This window comes from Myodes glareolus, chromosome 6 (assembly GCF_982192425.1).
Source record: "Myodes glareolus chromosome 6, mMyoGla1.1, whole genome shotgun sequence".
Taxonomy (NCBI): domain Eukaryota; kingdom Metazoa; phylum Chordata; class Mammalia; order Rodentia; family Cricetidae; genus Myodes; species Myodes glareolus.
Window position 1 is genome coordinate 18,601,773 of NC_142031.1, and position 9,112 is coordinate 18,610,884.

Genomic DNA, 9,112 nt, shown 5'->3' on the forward strand with positions numbered 1-9,112 from the left:
CCTCTTCTGGACTGCACGTGTGTGACATGCACATGCGTGACATGCTGCAGACAAAACACCCACACACACAAAAACAAAATACAGTTTTTGAAAAGTTTAATTTAAGCAAGGTGGTAGTGGTGCATGCTTTTAACCCCAGCAATTGGGGAGTCAGAAACCAGTGCACTGATCTCTGAGTTTGAGGCCAATCTGGTCTACAAAGCAAGTTCGAGGACAGCCCGGGGTATACAGAGAATCCTTGTCTCAAAAAAAAAAAAAAATTGAAAACAAAATCCCACCATCAAAATTCCTTAGCTCCCCTATCTGCAAAGAGAACAGAACAAGACAAAGAATATGAGCATTCCCATCCGTATCGTCCCATCCACCCGCTCGCCCGCCATGCAGTAGACACCATCATACTTCCATGAACCCGACTGGCTAAAAAGCCTGTCCTATTGCCAGCCTGACCTCCCCCCTCCTCTGAACCTCTGCTGTGGGATAGAGCAGATAGAATTTAAGACATTTCAAAGAAAGGCTCCCAGTTAGGGGCAGATCATCCTGAAAGGATGGGACAGATATAAAATGGTAATCCTAGCACTTGTGAGATAGGGGTGGAAGGAGCAGGCCATCCTAGGTTACATAGAAAGTTCCAGGCTAGCCTGGGCTACATGAAAAGCTTTCTAAGTGTGGTAGTCTGAATGTAATTGTCTCCCATAAGCTCATAGGGAGTGGCTCTATTAGGAGGTGTGGCCTTGTTGAAGTAGGTGTGGCCTTTTTGGAAAAAGTGTGTCACTATGGAGGCGGGCTCTGAGGTCTCCTTTGCTCAAGTTTCACTCAGCACGACTTTCAAATCACTTCTGTCACCAGCAGACTGAGATGTAGGACTCTCAGCTCCTTCCCCAGCCCCATGTCTGCCTAGACACCACCGTGCTGCACCATGACGATAATGGACTAAACCTCTGAAAATGTAAGCCGCCTTTTCCTTCTAAGAGTTGGGGTGGTCATGGTGTCTCTTCACAGCCCTGAGGGGAGAAAGGAAAGAGGGATGACAAGATGGCTCAGTGGGTAAAGACAGTTGCTGTCAAGCCTGAGTCTGATCACCCGAGTCTGACCCTCAGGGAGCACGTGGTAGAAAGAGAGAATCAGCTCCTGAATCAGTCCCCTGACCACCACACAAGCCTTGTGAGCCGCCTCTCACCCCCCACAGATAAGTGCGGTGGATGTATTAAGCTGAAGCACCTCAGGGAGTGTGGTTTCTATCCAGGATGAGGGGAGCTCCTCTCCCTCCTCCCTCCACTACATGCTCAGGGCTCTGCTTGGATGCTGACTGTCACCACTGACGTTGGCACTGGTTTGTCTCCTAGTGGCAGGAGTACAGAGACTTTTGATCTAGCCGGTGAGTTCTGTGGTTTTGACAAACATTCCCCAAGGCCCATGTGTTGAGATTTCAGATACTTGTGAGACATGTGACCCATGGCGTTGTACAAAAGGTTGCATATAACATGCTCGGAAAACCTCGTGCTATGCAAATGAGCCCGGCAGCCCCATGTGGTGTAGAAGTGCTAACCCTTTGCACAGCGAGGCTGTGGGAGATCCTGGACTCCTGTGCTCTTGTCACTTGCCCCCCACTGGAAACGCACGACTTCTTCATAAATGGCCCTTGTTTTTTCAGCAGTGGTGTTATCTCTGCCCAAGTCTTTGCTCAGAGACACAAGAACCAGTCCCATAAGGGATGAAGTTGGGCATTAAAACTGGACAGATTGTAGAAGCAGGCTCAGGGTCCTCAGGAACCATCGCAGAGGACCTGAACCATCACAGAGGACCTGAACCTCACAGAGGAATCTGAACCATCATAGAGGACCTGAACCATCACAGAGGACCTGAACCTCACAGAGGACCTGAACCTCACAGAGGACCTGAACCTCACAGAGGACCTGAACCTCACAGAGGACCTGAACCTCACAGAGGACCTGAACCTCACAGAGGAATCTGAACCATCACAGAGGAATCTGAACCATCACAGAAGACCTGAACATCACAGAGGGCCTGAACCTCACAGAGGAATCTGAACCATCATAGAGGACCTGAACCTCACAGAGGACCTGAACCTCACAGAGGATCTGAACCTCACAGAGGAATCTGAACCTCACAGAGGAATCTGAACCATCACAGAGGACCTGAACGTCACAGAGGACCTGAACGTCACAGAGGACCTGAACCTCACAGAGGACCTGAACATCACAGAGGGCCTGAACCTCACAGAGGACCTGAATGTCACAGAGGACCTGAACGTCACAGAGGACCTGAACGTCACAGAGGACCATGCCAAGCTCTAATAGTAGTAAGTGCTGGGTAAGAGAGACACACCTGGCCACTCAGGGAGGGCACCATGGGGAAATTGTTCTGCTGGGGCTCAGAGAGGCAAGGGGGGAGCCAAGACTTGAAGGAGAGGTAGGAATTAAGTAGGCAAAGAACCAGGAGGCTTTAATGGAAGTGAAAAAAAGCATTTGGGCAGAGAGGATTGCATATGCAAGCCCTCTAGGGCCTTGAGAGAAGGCCAGAGTGGCTGAAATACCAAATTCAGGAAGAGAGCAGGGCCCAGGGAAGATGGAGAGGGAGGCAAAGCATTGGGGGGGGGGGTCAGCCTGGGTGGGGCTTCAGAAGCCAGAGTAAGAGCTTTTCCTTTGGCCTGAGCTACCATGTGTTTAAGCAGGGTGTGATTTCTTGGCAGTAGGTCCATGCCCAAACTGCAGCGGCTCTCGGCCTCTGCCTCTGGCACAGTAACGCTGTAGCCTCTTGGCCCCTTTAATCCATTTTTGCCCGTCTATAACCTACATTCACACTGGTGCGTGAGGCGTAACGTGTGAGCTTCCCGTTATCATAACTAGCTAAGATGGAATAAAAGAGCCTGCGAATCAGGACTATTCGGTAAACAGTGACCAGCAAAACTGACGTGGCTATGGTCAGTCAATAAATTAAAAAGATCTGATACAGCAGAAAGACATAGATGTTGCCCGCCTATGTTCCCAGCATAGCACACCCATAGCAGGGATTCCTATACAACACATAAATCCCATCCTTGGTGTCACCCCAAATCTGCACAGCCTCTGCTTACATACCGTGTCATGGTGCTCTGTCTTGTCTTGGTACCCTCCCTCCTCTGCCTCCTGAGTGCTTAGATTCCAGGATTGCAACACCACATTTTTTTTAAAGTTCTGCAGGGCATGTGGGGGGGGGGAACTGGAGAGAGATGATTCTACCTTAAGAATATTTGCTGCTTGTGCAGAAGACCCAGGTTCAGTCCCTTGCACCCATATTGGAGGCAGGGGCTTACCACCACTTGTAACTCCAACTTCAGGTGATCTGCTGCCCTCTTCTGGCCTCTGTGGACACTGCACAAAGTGCACATAAAGAAACTCGTGCACATAAAGTAACTCTCGCACATGTAACTAAAACAAAAATAAATAGATCTTTAAGGTCTTCTCTTTCACTAGATATACATTTCTCAGCAATCCCCACCAGCTGAGGTTAGTTTAGACTTTGGGAATAGTCAGAATAAGTCAGACTCTTCCCCCCAACAGCAGTGACCAGTGAATGTTGGCATGTACTAGCAGTGCCTGTGTCTAAAAAACACAGGCCTCCGAGCCAAGAAAGACTCAGTGGATGTTAGCGATGACAGGTGGCATTTAGAAAGAGTGTGCCATGTCAACCTTTGATGCCTGTGCTGGCGATAAGAGCTGCCAGCATTTCCTGAAGGCTCACCACATGAGACGTCTTTACCACGTGATTGCCTTTGTACAATTGTTGGATGTGTAATTGTTTGATGTCTGTCCGAGGAGAAGATGTGTCAGTTGCCCAAGATGGCATTCTGGTAGAAGGAGGGCAGGAACTCAGAGCCCTGTGTGTGCACTGCCGTCCCCCCAGGGTACTGTTTGTTTCCAGATGGTTCCAGCCTGTCACTGTTCTACTGTGCGAGTCCTCTCTCCAGGCCGTTGGGCCCTGTGGTTGGCTAAATGTCCACTCCAACAGGCCGACTGCAGGATCACTTCAGCTGGGTCTCTAGAAGCTTTGGAAACTTCAAAGCAGAGCCGACTCTAAACGGACAGCATGGTCTCAGCCTCTCTGAGCGCCCCGGGGACAGCTGTGTAGTCTGAGCTTGAGCGTTCACTTAACTGGAATGAGAGATGCTTAGGACACGAGGAAAGCAGATTCTAGGTGTGAGGGCATCCCCGGAGACAGAATGTGGGTGGCAGCTGCCGAGAGGCTGAGGGCTGGGATGAAATACAGGGGAAGAAGCCACTAGCACAGGCAGGCGCTCTCTCTCTCTCTCTCTCTCTCTCTCTCTCTCTCTCTCTCTTTCTCTCTCTCTCTCTCCTAACCAAATGTCATGAAGTCAGCAGCTTTTCTCAACCAACCCCTCTCTGATGCATAAAACAGCAGGGCCAGCCTCTGAAACCCAGAATCAAGGTAATCTTTCTCCCATATTATTAATTATTCTCATCACAGCGATGAAATCCCTGCAGAAGTGACTAACGGGAGAAGCAGCTAGCGGCTCATTTGGGCTCACAGTTCAGAAGGCACAGTGCACCATAGCAAGGAAGGCATAATGGCTGAAGGGGTTCAGTCCGTAGCAGCAGGGGCTTGTATCATGGCCTGTTCACATCTGGTAGATCAGGAAACAGAATGAGTCAACAGTACAACCATGCTATCCCGCTCAGATGCCTGCCTTCAGTGACCTACTTCTGCCAGCTGTCCCTCCAACCCCATATTTTCCACATCCTGTGTCTTTGGGGCTGGGAAGATGGGTCAGTTAATGAGGACCTGAGCTTGGACCCCCGGCACACATATAAAAAGCTGGAAACGGCAGCACATACCTGTGATCTCAGCACGGGGGAGGCAGAGACAGCAGGAACACTAGGGCTGGCAGGCCAGCAAGCCTATGGAGCTCTGGGTTTAGTGAAAGACCTCATTTCTAAAGATAAAGTAGAGCAGGATCGAGGTGGACACCTGACAATGATCTCTTCCCCAGCCTCTGCACAAGCACGTGTACACGGATACACACACGTGAAAATCTACACACACATAAAACAAGCAGTGACAAAGAAAAATGGTGCCACCAGCTGATGACCAAATAAATGTTCAAATACAATGTGTGTGGTGGGGGGTGTCTTAGTCAGGGTTTCTATTGCTGTGAAGAGACACCATAACCACAGCAACTGGGTTTTTTTTTTTCAAGACAGGATTTCTCTGTAGTTTTTGAAGCCTGTCCTGGAACTACCTCTTGTAGACCAGGCTGGCCTCGAACTCACAGAGATCCACCTGCCTCTGCCTCCCGAGTGCTGGGATTAAAGACATGTGCCACCACTGTCCGGCAGACCACTGCAATTCTTACAAAGCAAAACATTTAATTGGGGTGACTCACTTATAGTTCAGAGGTTCAGCCCATTATCATCATGGTGGAACATGGTGGTGTGCAAGTAGACATGGTGCTGGAGAAGTAGCTGAGAGTCCTACATCTTGCAGGCAACAGGAAGTGGTCTGAGACACTGGGTGGTATCTTGAGCATATGTGGGCCCTCAAAGCCCACCTCCACAGTGACACACTTCCTCCAACAAGACCACACCTACTCCAACAAGACCAGATCTCCCAGCCACTTCCTTTGGGAGTCATTTCCTTTCAAACCATCAAAGGGGGCAAGGACATCTCTCATTTAAAACATAATATCTGGTTTAGGGGCTAGGGAAAAGGCTCAGTGGTTAAGAGCACTGGCTGCTCTTCCCAAGGACCTAGGTTCAATTCCCAACATCCACATGGCAGTTCACAACTATCTGTAACTCCAGTTCTAGGGTATCCAACACTTTCATACAGACATACATGCAGGCAAAACCACAAATGCACACAAAATAAATAATTAAGTGGGGCCATGGTGGCACATGCCTTCAGTCCCAGCATTCAGAAGGAAGAGGCAGGTGAATCTCTGTGAGTTCGAGGCCAGCCTGGTCTACAGAGTGAGTTTCAGGAAAGGCTCTAAAGCTTCAAAGAAACCCTGTCTCGCAAAAACAAAAAAAAATAAATTTTTAAAATCTAGTTTAACTGTTTCTCTCAGGCATTTCCCATGCTACAGAAAGTCAGACCAACACAGTAGCCCATGTTCAAGGATAGATTTTACAAAAGGGTAAAATCATGGTTCCTATTCAGATATAAATCAGACACATCTTAAATATCCTTCTTAATTCATTATTGAGAAAAGCAGAAGAGGTTAAAACTAAAACAAAGAAAAATCCAAATAACAGACACTATGTATCATAAATATTGACATAAATGGAAGACAAGCCGGGGTCTTCTGCAGTCAGGGGACGCTAACAGCATCTCTGCCAGACAGAGTCTGCGTGTGAAGACAGGAGCTATTTCTCTTTATCAGTACACTACCGTTGATAGATTTGGGGCTGGATGTAACCCAATGGAGTTTCTGCATACACAAGGCCCTGTTTAGACCCTTGCGTTACAAAAAAAAACAAAAATGAAAACCAAAAGTAGTTTAGACAGCACTTGGGAGACTGAGGCATGAGGGTCATGAGTTTGAAGTCAGCCTGATCTAAATAGTGGGTTTAAAGACAGTTTGGCAACAGAGTACAACCCTGCCTCCAAAAACAACACAAAATGAACAAACAAAACAAAACTGGGGACTGGAGAGATGGCTTTGCCAGTTCAAACCTCTAGCACCCATGATTACCTGGGTGTGCATGTGTACTCCCAGCGCTGAGGAGGAGACAGATAGGTTCCTGGAGTTTGCAGGTCAGTGGCTTGACTGAACTGTCAAGTTCCACATTCAGTGAGAGGACCCCTGAAACAGAGAGGCAGAAGAATAAAGTGAGCAGCATCGGCCTCCTTACACACGCCACTGTGATTGAACATATGACAAGAAGCAGCTGAGGGGAGCAAAGACTGACTTTGCACCTTGTTGGAACAGAGTCCATTATGGGAGGGGGGGAAGGTCAGTAAAAGGAGCAGGCCCCAGCTGTATGGGCAGAGACTGGCTCATATTAGACATCAGGAAGCAGAGAGCAGGTAATGTGGAGAATGGCTTTCTCCTTTGTTCCCCAGTCTGGGATTGAGATGGATCCTTCACATTCAGGGCCTCCCCTCAGCTAATCCTCTCTAGAAAGCCCCCATAGACACACTTGTTAATGTCCCAGGTGCTTATTAATGCAATCCAAAATTAACCATCACTCTATCCATCAATGGCTTGAGGCTAGAAGAGGCCACAAACCAGGGATGCTGTGGTCTCTAGGTGCTGGAAGAGGCAAGGAAATGATCTTCCCTGGAGCCGCTAGGAGCAGAGTTCTACCAGAACCTAGACTCAGGGAGATGCACTTTGGACTTCTGATTTCTAGAGCTTAGATGTGTGTGTGTGTGTGTGTGTGTGTGTGTGTGTGTGTGTGTGTGTGTGTGCGCGCGCGCGCTTGTGTCTGTGTATGTGTCTCTGCGTATGTGTCCTGGAAGTCACACTCAGGGCCTTGCATCATGTATGCTAAGCACATAATCTACCCCTGAACATATGCATTCTTCTAGTAAACTATACCCCAGCCCAGTTTGTGTTATTTTCAGTCACTGGGTTATTACAGTGACAATGGAAAATGATACACCCCCACTGATCAAAAAATAATCTTGCAACCAGGCATGGTAGGTAGCACACATCTTTAATCCCAGCACTTGAGAGGCAGAGGCAGGTAGATCTCTGTGAGTTTGAGGCCAACCTAGTCTACAAAGCAAGTTCCAGGACAGCCAGGGCTACACAGAGAAACCCTATCTTGGAAAACAAAACAAAACAAAAAACCTTGCAGGAAGGTTATTCTTGCCTACAAAATAAGACTACACTTTAGGTTTGGAGAATGGTACGAAGAGAATGTAAATGTACAGACACATATTGCTGCAGATTTGAATAAGGGATCTCAGTTCGGGTGGATTCCTATCTTTCTATGTAATCCTAGACTGACACCAAGTGGCCTTCCTAACCCACGTATTAGACCAGAAGGTTGTAAGAGAGTCTTGAAGGAAGAGACACCATGAAAGCCCAACTTGTTTCCTTGGGATCAGTCAGAGCTGATTAAATCAGCAGCATTTTGAACAGGACAAGGCAAGGCCATGGCTGCAAACACAATTTCCCCAATTAGAATATAGCAAAGAGGAGGCCAATGGTAATAAACTTATTTAAGTCAACTATAAGTAAAGACTTAGTAAAAGTTGCTGGGGAAGGAAGAGAAAAAAGTAGACCAATGAGAATAAGACTTTTTTTTTTCTCCAGTACTGGAAGCCAAACCAAGGTTATTTTACCTAATCCCAGCCCAATGTATGGCTTTTCATTTCATTTTACAGAGTGTACTAAAACAAAACAAAAACACTTCTTTATGTGCCCAGGAAAAAGTTTTAAAGATGTCGGTAATATTTCAAACTGCCTCCTTCCCACATCCGTTCACTCAGTCCTGTGTGATTCTTTTGGTTGGGGAAGGGTTTGAGACAAGGCCACAGGTATCCCACCTAACAAATGCCGGGATGACAGGTGTTGCCCTGTACCTGAATCACATGTAATTACTTCTTGATTCTGGCTCTTGAGTTAGAAACCAGATGACGTCACCTGCTTCCAGTCTGAGGACCTCACTCTCCATGCTGGTAGAGTCTGGAGGTTGTCGAAGCGATACCAACTGAGCCTTTTGTTTGTCAACAGAAAATCCTGAGGGTAAAGTAAGATCTCTCTGGGGATGATGTCACTGTAGGATGCACCCGACTTGAACTTGCTCCCAGCGTGTGTCAATCACAGTGCTTTGATTTCGACTTTACGGGAAGAAACAAAATTAATTAAGGAGACCTAGAGCCCATGATCCATTCTTTTTCTGGATTTTGCAGTCCTGGGGACCAAACAGAGTTGTGCATCCCAAACACATGCTCTACCCCAAAGATACAGCCTGAGTCATCTGTCTGAGTTCCCTGACTTTGTACCTGACATTGTGTGTGCTTTCTAAAGAGAAACGGCTTGCAGCTTCCATCTAGTCCTCTGAGAAAGCTATGTCCTTAACAAGACTAGCAAAGGAAGGGCCCTGGAAACTCCTCCTACCGATTTGAGAACAACCCCCCC